At 46.4% G+C, this 12,647-nt stretch overlaps 1 protein-coding gene across 1 annotated transcript in view; it reads left to right on the forward strand.

Moving 5' to 3' along the window:
- Positions 1–549: 549 nt before the first annotated feature.
- Positions 550–12,647, forward strand: part of FHIP1A (FHF complex subunit HOOK interacting protein 1A) — a 484,437-nt gene continuing 472,339 nt past the window's right edge. Inside the window, exon 1 of the mRNA XM_069744063.1 lies at positions 550–891. The gene's annotated coding sequence lies outside the window, so the exon portion shown is untranslated. The remainder of the gene's footprint in view (positions 892–12,647) is intronic.

Below are 12,647 nucleotides of genomic sequence, written 5' to 3' on the forward strand. Positions count from 1 at the left end.
TGTACCGTGTGCAATCCGTATTTTCTGCACCTCTCATACGTCCGTAAAACTCGCTAGTGTGAGGCCGGCCTAATCTGGAAGCAACTCTAACCATTTTTTCATACAGTTGTGTGAACCTGCCCTTATGAATAGATCATTCTTAGTCCCTTTCCCAAGAAAGAGTAATGTAGTCCAGACATTCGCGCGTGGTGTTATATGGCAGTTAAAGATCAGCATTTACTGTATGTGACATCAATAGGAAACGTTCAAGAATGATTGTCATGTCGGCAGTAGCTCTTTTGTATCAGTTTGTTTATTTTATGTTGTTCAGTAACTATTAGCTGTTTACGATTGTTTTGCTCTGCATTTGCTGAAAAATTCTTCATAGATAAACTCTTCAAATAGGCTACATGTGGAAATATGGTAATAAGGAGCGGTGATCAGTGGCCTGATATTGTAAAGGAGGAGTGACACCATTCACACACCTTAGCCAGGGGAGCTGCAGGTCTGACAACTCCTCCCTATGCTATCCAATCCTCCCCTCCCCCTCCCCTCTGGCCTTCCCTGTTCCTAAGTCAGAAACCAATTCTCAGGCTGTGTACTAATCCTGAGTCTCTCCTCCCCACCCATACGTGCAATCTGCTCTAGTGTATTTCATGTTTGTAAGGGGTGAGGTTAAACCTGCAGAAGCTTACCAGTCTAGTGTCTTCCTACAGTCCCTCAGCATCTCCTTGGATTACATGGACAGCCGCCTGTGTTCCTATGCCCTGGGGAGTTTACCTGGCTAGCTCACCTGTCTGTACAGTCTATGTGTATAGTAAACCTGCCTGCGGTGCCTCTGCCCAGGAAAACTTTCCTGCATGGTTTCCAGTCATCCTGGAGTATCTCCATATCCCAGGCTGGAGTGTGCAGGTATGGGGACATATTTTTGTTCAGTTCTTACAGTCTGTTGTGTAGGAGTTGCTCGTTGCTGAGCACAAAGCCTAGTTATTGTTATTGTATTGCAATCATAACTCCTTATGGACAACTGCTGAGTGACGAAAAGGAGATAAAGTTTTCTGTCGGCGTTTGTGTTTCATATGATTTTGTAAATATTCTGCTGTTATTGTTACAACATCTAACACAAATATGGCTTCGTTCATTAAAGAAATTATTCTGATACGATAACCTTTGTCTTTCTGCCCCTTTAGGCAGAAGAACAGCATAGGTTGGCGTTCCCATTTTAACCTCCCCATTTATGAGCCATGCAACAGCATCTCCTGTCTGGTGGACTCAAAAAAACCATCTATATGTTACGTGGTCACTCGTTCTTTTTAATAATAATAATACTATATATCCATGCATTGTTTGGTGATGGCAAAATGAGCGACTAGTCACAACTTTTCTTTACGATAGCAGCGGAACTCTTGTTTATAGCGAACCCAAGGTGGCGATGACCATACTCCTTGAACCCTTGTATGCAAATGCTCGTTCAACTGACAGCTATTCGTCCTGGCTTCTCCAGACATATGAACACTCAATTTGGTCAAGCATGCATATGTTTCAATGGGCATAGACTGGGTACTATTACACACCTCTCTCTGCTTATATCCATTGAGAACATGTGCATTTTTTGGTTCCCCCAGCATTATATTTTCAGGAAAACCAGTACCACTATATATGGTTGACTGGCCCAGCTGACAGTTATCTAGTATGCATAGCCACCCTTAGAAATGGTTGTCCACATTGGACAGTTCCTTTGACTTAGCTTAATATTACATAGGTACTGATTAATTTAGTTAAATATAACCAGATGTTAATGGACCTATCACATCTGCAGTCCATATGCATCACAACAAGGAATTCAACGACACAGTTTGTATTGGAAGATTTGAGGCCTAAATGTTCTGCTTGTTATTTTAGCTTCATAAACGCAACCCTGGGGCTACACGGCAACTTTGGTCAGGACACAGGTAGCACTGCGAAGGATTGTTCTGTGCATCTTCTAAACTGCTGCAGGTGAATGGGATCCCATTGCAACCATTACGGTGCCATGACTGTGACAAGCAAGTCACAAAAAGGCAAAACTGGTTTGTTTCTTTGTGACTTGTTTGTTACAACTCCTTTCACCTGAACTATATCGTGATGCAGCAGTTGTACAGGGCAATCTTTGGCCATGTGGCCTGTGTCACAGCCAAAATCGTCATGTAGCCTCAACCGCAATATATAGAAACCAGTGACAAGTTTTGTTCCAAGAATCTGTAATGACTATCTGGAAAAGAATAATCTCTAATGTAAAGGTCATATCTATTTTCTGTGTTTCAGGCTTTGCCTACCATTGTCAGTCATATTAATTCTTGGGTTAACTTCTTTGTCATGATGTGACTCAAAGGTCCCTTCTCACTCTTTGATCTTCTGAGTTGTCAGAGTACACTCACATCTGTGTACCATGCACAGACCTGTTTGATGGTACCTATTCTTGTAGAGTGTGATTGCTGGGTGTTCCAGACAAATTTATTGCTTATCTTCTATTTCCTATATTTAAGTTTTTCTAAACAAGTTAAAGGGAACCTGTCAACTTATTCATGCTGCCAAAATTATGGGCAGCATGGATCATAGCCTGACTGCATGATTGTACCTATACATATTTTTGTGTGAAATTCTGTAGCATTTCAGAGAAAATATAGCTTGAATCCCCTGCCGGGAAAAAAGGGACTAGTCTGGTGCCAACCCCAGACAGCTTATCCCTTCACCGCTCTAGTTGATTGACAGATCTCTCTGTAGTTACTCAAATGAGAGAGACTTGTCAATTATTTGGAGATGCGTGGGGAAAGGCTAGCTCTTAAAACTGTATCTTCTTTGAAATGCCAGAGCATTTTCGCGAAAGACATACTTGATTTCTGTGATTCATTCAGCCAATGGTTTGGGCAGCATGAATTTAGTAACAGGTTCCTTCTAAAATCCCGAAATGTGAATAAGTATAAATGTGAAGAAGCTGGAATCAGTAAGGGAAGGGAGCAGCTAACTTCTCTCCATACTTGAGATCTAGTAGAATGTAATGTTGCTGCCAATCTGGATCTCCAGAGGCTCATACCCTGGACACTTTTTTATTAAATTCCTGGAAATATGCTTTCAAGTCTACCTATCAATTTTTCCTGTTCTACAAGATTGTACGTGGAGGCATTACATGTAGCACACTGGGTGGTACAGTTGTCAAGATAACTGTATGAGAGTATTGTGCACTAGGCCTAGTCTAATTAATTAGAGCCACCTATGAGACTCAAGTTTTATAATGGGGCTAATGTGCAGCTTACTATCCACCAAGGCAAAAACAAAATAACTGCTGGGACCTGTTGTGAAAATATTAAAGGGAATCGGCCAGTAGCATCAGCCCTCCTAAGCCGTCTATATGGGCATGCAGGTCATAGAGAGTTGATACCTTGATATCTGGGATCCAATGTCTTATTCCAGAGAAACCCACATTTTTCGTATATGTACATGAGCTGTTAAGATCTGTGGGCCGGACACTGATCTCCCTGAGAATCTGCCTCCAGAGCTCATTTTAAATTAAAGGGGGGCATTGCCAATGTGAGACATGTAATGACTGACAGTCTGCTCTCCTGAGCTACACGTCTCACACTGTTAACTCCTTTCATGTAAAATAAGCTCTGGAGGCAGATTCTCAGGTAGATCTTTGTCTCAACCATACAGCTTAGGCTATTTTCACACTAGCGTTGGTACGGGCCCGTCGCAGTGCGTCGGGCCGACGTACCAACGCATACTGTGAAATAAAATCACAATGGGGGTAGCGGATGCAGTTTTTGGTCGGAAAAAGCGGAACCGACGGACAAAAAAAACGTTGCATGGAACATTTTTTTGTCCCGACGGACTGCAAAAACACGACCCCTTTGGCCCCCACCGAATGCGACGTGTGGCAATCCATCGCAATGCGTTGCTAATGAAAGTCTATGGAGAAAAAACGCAACCTGCGGGCAACTTTGCAGGATGCAATTTTTCTCCAAAACGACGCATTGTGACGGAGGCCAAACGACGCTAGTGTGAAAGTAGCCTTAGCAGCTCATTTATATATAAGAGAAATTTGGATTTTTCGGGAATAAGACATCAGATGTCAGATATCAATATATTATTTCATTTCACTTTCAGTGACCTACATGACCATATAGAAAGCTTAGGAGGGTTGATCATACTGACAGATTGCCTTTAACATTTATGTAAGCAATAAACCAAAAATTGATGCACCATATTAAATCATAAGTAAACAGATGTCTCATAGAATACAGTGGTAAGATATTTTATGTTATTGCAACTCATTTTAATAATGTTTGGGTCTCTTTAATGGGTAGATTACTAGTTAGCATCATATTCATTATTGTTGCATCCATGATTATTTTCTGTATACGTTAGTCATCAAGATGTGATAAACCTACTAAAAAGTAGCTTTACGAAAACCAAATAACTGGTGCAATCCTTAAGGTACCGTCACATTAAGCGACTCTGCAGCGATCTAGACAACGATGCCGTTCGCTGCAGCGTCGCTGGAGAGCTGTCACACAGACAGCTCTCCCTCGACCAACGATCCTGAAGTCCCCGGGTAACCAGGGTAAACATCGGGTTACTAAGCGCAGGGCCGCGCTTAGTAACCTGATGTTTCTTGGTTACCAGTGTAAATGTAAAAAAAAAAAACAGTACATACTTACATTCCGGTGTCTGTTCCCCGGCGCTCTGTTTCCCTGCACTGACTGTGAGCGCCGGCTGGCCGTAAAGCACAGCGGTGACGTCACCGCTGTAATCTGCTTTACGGCTGGCCGGCGCTGACAATGCAGGGAAGCAGAACGCCGAGGGACGCGACAGACACCAGAATATAAGTATGTAGTGTTTTTTTTTTTTTACATTTACACTGGTAACCAGGGTAAACATCGGGTTACTAAGCGCGGCCCTGCGCTTAGTAACCCGATGTTTACCCTGGTTACCAGTGAAGACATCGCTGAATCGGCGTCACACACGCCGATCCAGCGATGTCTGCGGGAGATCCAGCGACGAAATAAAGTTCTGGACTTTCTGCTCCGACCAACCATGTCACAGCAGGATCCCGATCACTGCTGCGTGCCAAACACAACGACATCGCTATCCAGGACGCTGCAACGTCACGGATCGCTAGCGATATCGTTAAATTGTTCAGTGTGAAGGTACCTTTACTTGTTATTCTTTATCTATTCTTACAGGCTGTTGTCTTGTCCTCATCGGCATTCATATGATACTTTATGTACTCTAAAGGTACACACTAGACGATATCGCTAGCGATCCGTGACGTTGCAGCGTCCTGGCTAGCGATATCGTCCAGTGTGACAGGCAGCAGCGATCAGGCCCCTGCTGTGATATCGCTGGTCGGGGAAGAAAGGCCAGAACTTTATTTCGTCGCTGGCTCTCCCGCTGACATCGCTGAATCGGCGTGTGTGACGCCGATTCAGCGATGTCTTCGCTGGTAACCAGGGTAAACATCGGGTTACTAAGCGCAGGGCCGCGCTTAATAACCCGATGTTTACCCTGGTTACCATCGTTAAAGTAAAAAAAAACAACCACTACATACTTACCTACCGCTGTCTGTCCCCGGCGCTGTGCTTCTCTGCTCTGGCTGTGAGCGCCGGGCAGCCGGAAAGCAGAGCGGTGACGTCACCGCTCTGCTTTCCAGCCGCTGTGCTCACAGTCAGTACAGAGAAGCACAGCGCCGGGGACAGACAGCGGTAGGTAAGTATGTAGTGGTTGTTTTTTTTTACTTTAACGATGGTAACCAGGGTAAACATCGGGTTACTAAGCATGGCCCTGCGCTTAGTAACCCGATGTTTACCCTGGTTACCGGCATCGTTGGTCGCTGGAGAGCTGTCTGTGTGACAGCTCTCCAGCGACCAAACAGCGACGCTGCAGCGATCCGGATCGTTGTCAGTATCGCTGCAGCGTCGCTAAGTGTGACGGTACCTTAACTTGAGAACATCTGAACGGTTGTCACACATAAGTGTCTTTTCATGTGTCTTGTAATTTCTGAGATCTTATCTTTCCTAATTACATTTGCCTGAACATAATGAGATACATTTACTTCTTACTTGACAAAGCTATTGTTTCAACAAGGGAATTCTATAGTGTACATTGTTTTTTTTTTCATTTAAACATCTATGTGGAAGATCCAGGTACAAGTGTCACTTATTTTGTATTTTTAGCTGCTATTGCTGTAGTTTAGTGGCGATCATTTCATGTATTCATCTATGCCCTGCTCTTACTGGCTGCAGACAAAGGTCATCAGTGATCAACCAAAATCAGAAATACCATCTGATTCCAATCCATGATTATAAAAGTGTAGTTAACTATTACTCGAACATCAAATGCCCTATTACTCTATTATGTTAACCCCTTAATGACCGTAGCTTTTTCATGTTTGTTTTTCGCTCCCCTCCTTCCCAGAGCCATAACTTTTTTATTTTTCCGTCAATATGGCCATGTAAGAGCTTATTTTTTGCAGGAGAAATTGTACTTTTGAACGACACCATTGGTTTTACCATGTCATGTACTAGAAAACAGGAAAAAAATTCCAAGTGAGGTGAAATTGCAAAAAAATTGCAATCCCAAACTTGTTTTTTGTTTGGCTTTTTTGCTAGGTTCATTAAATGCTAAAACTGACCTGCCATTATGATTCTCCAGGTAGGTCATAACGAGTTCATAGACACCAAACATGTCTAGTTTCTTTTTTATCTAAGTGGTAAAAAAAAAAAAAAAAACTTTGCTAAAAAAAAATAAATAAATGAAAACATTTGCACAATTTTCCGTTACCAGTAGCGTCTCCATTTTTCATGATCTGGGGTTGGGTGAGGGCTTATTTTTTGTGTGCTGAGCTGACATTTTTAATGATACCATTTTGGTGCAGATACGTTCTTTTGGTTGCCCGTTATTGCATTTTAATGCAATGTCGCGGTTACCAGCAAAACTTAATTCTGGTGTTTTTACTTTTTTTCTCTCTTCGCTGATTAGCAATCAGGTTAATCCTTTTTTTTACTGTTGATAGATTGGGCACTCCGTTTCCGAAAGATAAATACCACAGTCCTATGTATAGGATGCAGTGATTCCGTCGGTGTTCAGTGAACACAGGGGGAATCACCGCACGTACAAAAGGGGGCAGGGCTTTGGACAGAGCGGGGTATCCGCTACGTCCAAAGCGCAGCCATTCCGACACGTGGAAACATACCCTTACTTGCCACACGTGAGTTTGAGTGAGCATCACATGCTTGAAACCAAGTTGTTTATCCACTATTTTGGTCAGGTGCTAACAATTTTGTCCTGCCTATTTTTGTGTGAAATTATGTTTGCCTTTTTTTCCACTTTTTTTTATTGTTCTAATACACACAAAGGAAACAGGGATTTTTGAGACACTCGTTGGGGGACACAGGACAGGAAAAAAGGTTAGCTCCTCCTCTGCAGTATATACCCTCATGCTGGATCCAAATGAACCAGTTCAATGCAAAAGCAGTAGGAGAACAAAATCAACTAACACAGGTACAACATGTTAAAAAAAAGCCCAACCATTACAAAAAACAAAACATCAGGCCAACAGGGTAGGTGCTGTGTCCCCCATCCCCCATTGAGTGTCTCAGAGAAAAGGATTTATGGTGAGTACTCACAAAAATCCCTGTTTCTCCTTCTCCTCATTGGGGACACAGGACCATGGGAAGTCCCAAAGCAGTCCCTGGGTGGGAAACTGACCCAATGGATTAAGCCACAAATTCCTGCAGAATTCTTCTGCCCAGACTCGCATCTGCTGAGGTCTGAGTGTGGATATTGTAGTGCTTTGAAAATGTATGCAGGCTAGACTGGTCGCAGCCTTGCAAACCTGTTCTGCTAATGCCTGGTGCCGAAGGGCCCAAGAGGCATCTACCCACCACGTGGAGTGTACCCTTATCCCTGCTGGAATAGGTTTACCTCTGACGCAGTAAGATTCCTGAATAGCTGAACGAATCCACCTGGCTATCGTCAACTTTGAAGCAGCGAGTCCCTTTCTGTGACCCTCAGAGAGTACAAACAGTGTGTCGGTCTGGCGAAAGGATGATGTCCATGACACATACCTCCTGAGAGCTCTTACTAGATCCAAAGTGTGAAGGGCCTTTTCCACACGGTGTACCGGTGCCGGACAAAGCGAGGGTAGGACACTGTCCTCGTTAATATGAAAAGAGCAAACGACCTTTGGCAGAAAAGGAGGGGCTGGCCTGAGAACCACTTTGTCCCGGTGAAAAGTCAGAAACGGGCTTCGGCAGGATAGAGCAGCCAACTCCGAAACCTGCCTGATTGACATTATCGCGACGAGAAAAACCGACCTTTCATGAGAAGTGCGTTAACGAGACATCCTGCAGTGGTTCGAAGGGAGATTCCTGTAGAACACCTAAGACCAGGTTAAGGTCCCAGGTGTCCAGAGAAGCTCTATCGGGAGGCACCACTTGGGAGACCCCCTGAATGAAAGTCTTCACTTGCAGATTGGAATCAATCCTGAGCTGAAATAGGACGAACAAGGCTGAGATTTGACCTTTGAGGGAGCTCAGCACTAGACCTGAGTCCAGGCCAGCTTGAAGAAATTCTAAAATGTTGGGAATGGAAAAAACGAGCGGAGGACGACCACAGTATCAACACCTCGCAAAAAGACCTTCCAGGTGCGATGATAGATGCGCACCAAGACATGTGGTAACTACATCCTGGGCGAACCCGGCCTGTGTCAGGACCCAGTATTCAATGGCCAGGTCATTATACCCAGGTCCCCTGAGTAGGTCCGGGCGATCCGGTAGCCACCAGGGGACCTCCGTAACTAGTTGCACTAGCTCTGCATACCATGTACGACGAGGCCAGTCTGGGGCAACTAGGATTACTGGGACCCCTTCCGACTTGACCTTCCTGATGACTTTCAGAAGCAGCGGAAACGGGGGAAATAAGTAGGTAGCCGATACTGATTCCACGGAAGAACCAAGGCATCCACTCCAATGGCCTTTGGGTCCCGGGACTGAGCAACAAACTATAGCACCTTGGTGTTTAACCTGGAGGCCATCAGATCCACATCCGGGGTTCCCCAGCGCTGACAAATCTGTTGAAAAACCTCTTGATGGAGAGACCACTCCCCCGAGGCAAGACCCTGCTGGCTGAGAAAGTCTGCCGCCCAGTTCTGTATGCCTGGAATGTGAACTGCTGACATTACTGAGTGGTTTCTCTCAGCCCAGCGGAGAAAGTGTTCTACTTTGCGCGTGGCCGCCCTGCTGTGGGTGCCCCCTTGGTGATTGATATAAGTCACGGCCGTGGCATTGTCCGACTGAATTCGAATGGGGCAACCCACCAGGAGATGATGGAAGAACCGCAAAGCCAACTGAATTGCCCCCATTTTTAGGAGGTTGATTGTGAGGCGTGATTCCTGAGGTGACCAACGCCCTTGAGCCGTGTGGTGACAGAAAACTGCTCCCCAGCCAAGGAGACTGGTGTTGGTAATGACCACTAGCCAATTGTCTGGGAGAAAGGACTTCCCCTGAAGGAGGGAAGAGCTCAACGTCCACCGCCTGAGTGAGTGACCCAAGTGGACAGATGGCACGGGCGATCGACAGAAAGTGGGCTCTTGTCCCAGGTTGCCAAAAGCGCATGCTGCAGGGGACAGAGGTGAAACTGGGCAAACGGAAAAGCCTCTATTGTTGCCGTCATTTTTTCCAGGACAGTCATGCCGAATATGATGGCACGAGGAATGGGCCGATGGAGTGCCTGGACTTCCTGACAGAATCAACAACCAATCAACAACCTTCGGGAGGTGTCCAAGATCATTCCCAACAAGGAAATTTTCTGAGCTGGGACAGGACAAGACTTTTTCAAGTTTATCTGCCACCCCAAGTGAGAAAGCGTATCCAACGTGATGTGGATGCATTCTTTGCAAGCCTGGTAAGAGGCTCCCTTGATCAGGAGGTTGTCTAATTATGGCAAGATGACCATGCCCTGAGAATGCAGGATGGACATGACGGCCGTCATGACTTTTGTGAACACCCTGAGGGCGGTGGCTAGTCTGAAGGGCAGGGCTGTGAAGTGAAAGTGTAGCCCGCAGACAGCGTAGCGCAGGATCCTTTGATGAGAGGAAAAATGGGGATATGAAGGTCGCCATCTTGGATGTTGATGGAAGCCAAGAACTCTCCCCTTTCCATTGATGAAATTACAGAGCAGAGGGACTCCATCCGGAAATGTCTGACTTTGACGAATCTGTTTAGGAGCTTTAGGTCCAGAATGGGCCTTACAGTTCCATCCTTTTTCGGAACCATGAACAGGTTTGAATAGAAACCCTGGAATCTTTTGTTTTCTGGTACGGGAATGATAACCCCGTCGTGACAGAGTGAATCGATGGCTTGGAAGAACGACCAAGCGCGTGCCTTCGCTTTGGGGGGATGGGAAAGGAAAAATAATTTTGGAGGGTCGGCGACAAATTCTAGTTTGTATCCGGAGGACATCAGATCTCTGACCCATGCGTCATGGATGACGGAGAGCCAGACATGGCAAAGCCCCCTGAGTGGGGTGACCCAAGCCTGAAGGAGTGGTTGAGGTGGCCCACTCAGGACTACGAAAGGACCAAAAACGTATCTGTAGCTGTCAATGAAACTGTCGCCTAACCCTTTGTTGGGGGAGGAAGTTACTTTTCCCGCCTGTGGTGTCCGAGATAAGCGAAATCTAGCTTCTCACCGAATAACCGGCCACTTTGGTAAGGCAGAGAAGTCAGAGACTTTTTCGATGTTGAGTTCGCTCGCCATATTCTGAGCCACAGAGCTCTAGTAATAATAATAGCATTCACGGTCACAGGCTGCGTCCAGGGACGCATTAAAAAAATAGTCCCAGGCCAAAGCGATCTGATTTGGAAGATCTGCTACCTCCGGTGGAAGGTCCGTACCCTGCAAGGCTCTATTTAGAGACTCTGCCCAGGATACCATGGTCTTACCCACCATGTTGCTGCGAAGGATGGGGAGAGTGCTGAACCCAAAGCCTTAAAGACTGAGCGAGCAAGGCTCTCTATTAGTCGATCTGTGGGATCTTTGATAGAGGATCCATTACGTAAGGACAGCAGGGTTTTGGAAGCCAAACACGATGTAGGTGGATCCTCTGGAGGTGATTCTGCCCATTTTTTGAGGAGATCAATGCAAAATGTATCTCGCTTCAAGCGCCTTCTGACCTGAGAAACACTTTTCTGGCCGCTCCCTTTGCCGCTGCACTATTTCCGCAAACTTTGGGTGACTGCCAAACACCCTATGAGGACTTTTGGCTCATTTAAATGACACCTTGTGGCCTGTGGTAAGAGTGGATTCCTCATCAATTTCCAGGGTTTGATTGATGGCCTCAATGAGACAATCAACTGTCTCCTGGTAACAGGCGCATTCACATAGAGGGGCACATTATAGTCGTCTTCCAAGTTCTGCTAGCTACTGACCTCTGGAGAGGGGGAACCAGAGACGGAGCTCATGGATGCCGAGGTGCCACAGGGCCCAGGAGATGCAGTATGGGTTAGTTTCCTGGCTGCCTGTGTCTGCTTTGAGTGAGAACGGCCCCTGCAAGCCAACGGTTTCTGTGAGTTGGTGGATCTCTCTAAGACAGGCGAACTGCTGTCCCTAACCCTGTTGGGGGCCTGAAGGGACTCGATTACTCTAGCTAGCGATGCCATGGACTGTGACAGAGGTGAAGCCCACTCAGGAGGGCTAGGTACACTGGGATCGGTCGCAGCAGAGGGCTCCTGAGCGGGTTTGGGATCGCAGGCTTCACATAATTGATTATTCTGCGCTCACGGGAAAGCAGTCTGACAGGAGCTACATGAGGTGAACAACACCATATGAGTCTTCTTGGCCTTTCTAGACATGCTGTACCCCTGGTTGATATGAGCTATATACTGCTGGGAGGCTGCTAGGATATGAAACGCAGTTCTAGGAGTCAGCACAGCCTTGCCTGCATATAGGGTTGCAGCACTTACCCGGTCCTGTGCCCATGAGCATCTTGGAAGGTTGTTGATCTGCAGTGGAATTGCGTGGAGTGAGCCCTGCGGCTTGTCAGGGGTGTCCCCGTCCGAGATTCAGAAGAGGCACCTCTCGAGAAGTGCCGAGCGGGTGGGCTGGTCCGCCGGAAATATGCGTGCCTAGGGGCGGGGCCTGCAGCCTAGTACAGGCCGGAAAAGTATCGGTGCCGGCTGGAAGGATGCCCGGGAGTGGAAATGTGGAGCTGCTGGTCCACGAGCCAGAAGGAGCGTTTGCTGGCGCTGGCCGGAAGCTGCAGGCACACTGAAGAATGAGGGCGCCGGCCGGAAGAATGCCAGGGCATCGCCGAAGAAGAGGAACGCAAAGACATACTGATAGGGAATTTAGATTGTGAGCCCCAACAGGGACAGCGATGATAATGTGTGTAAATTGTAAAGCGCTGCGGAATATGTTAGCGCTATATAAAAATAAAGATTATTATTATTAACGCAGTGCTGCAGGAGCCCTCCCAGCCCACTCCCTTTCACATACTCACTCCATGAAGAATCCGCCAAGTAAGAGGGTGGGGGGCTGTAGAATAGATGGTACAGGCACCCTCAATCCATCTCCCCTTGTAAAGGATGAGGAGAGGAACCGTCCACATCCTTCCATCACCGCAGTTTAAAC

This window comes from Ranitomeya imitator, chromosome 1 (genome assembly GCF_032444005.1).
Source record: "Ranitomeya imitator isolate aRanImi1 chromosome 1, aRanImi1.pri, whole genome shotgun sequence".
Classification (NCBI taxonomy): Eukaryota; Metazoa; Chordata; class Amphibia; order Anura; family Dendrobatidae; genus Ranitomeya; species Ranitomeya imitator.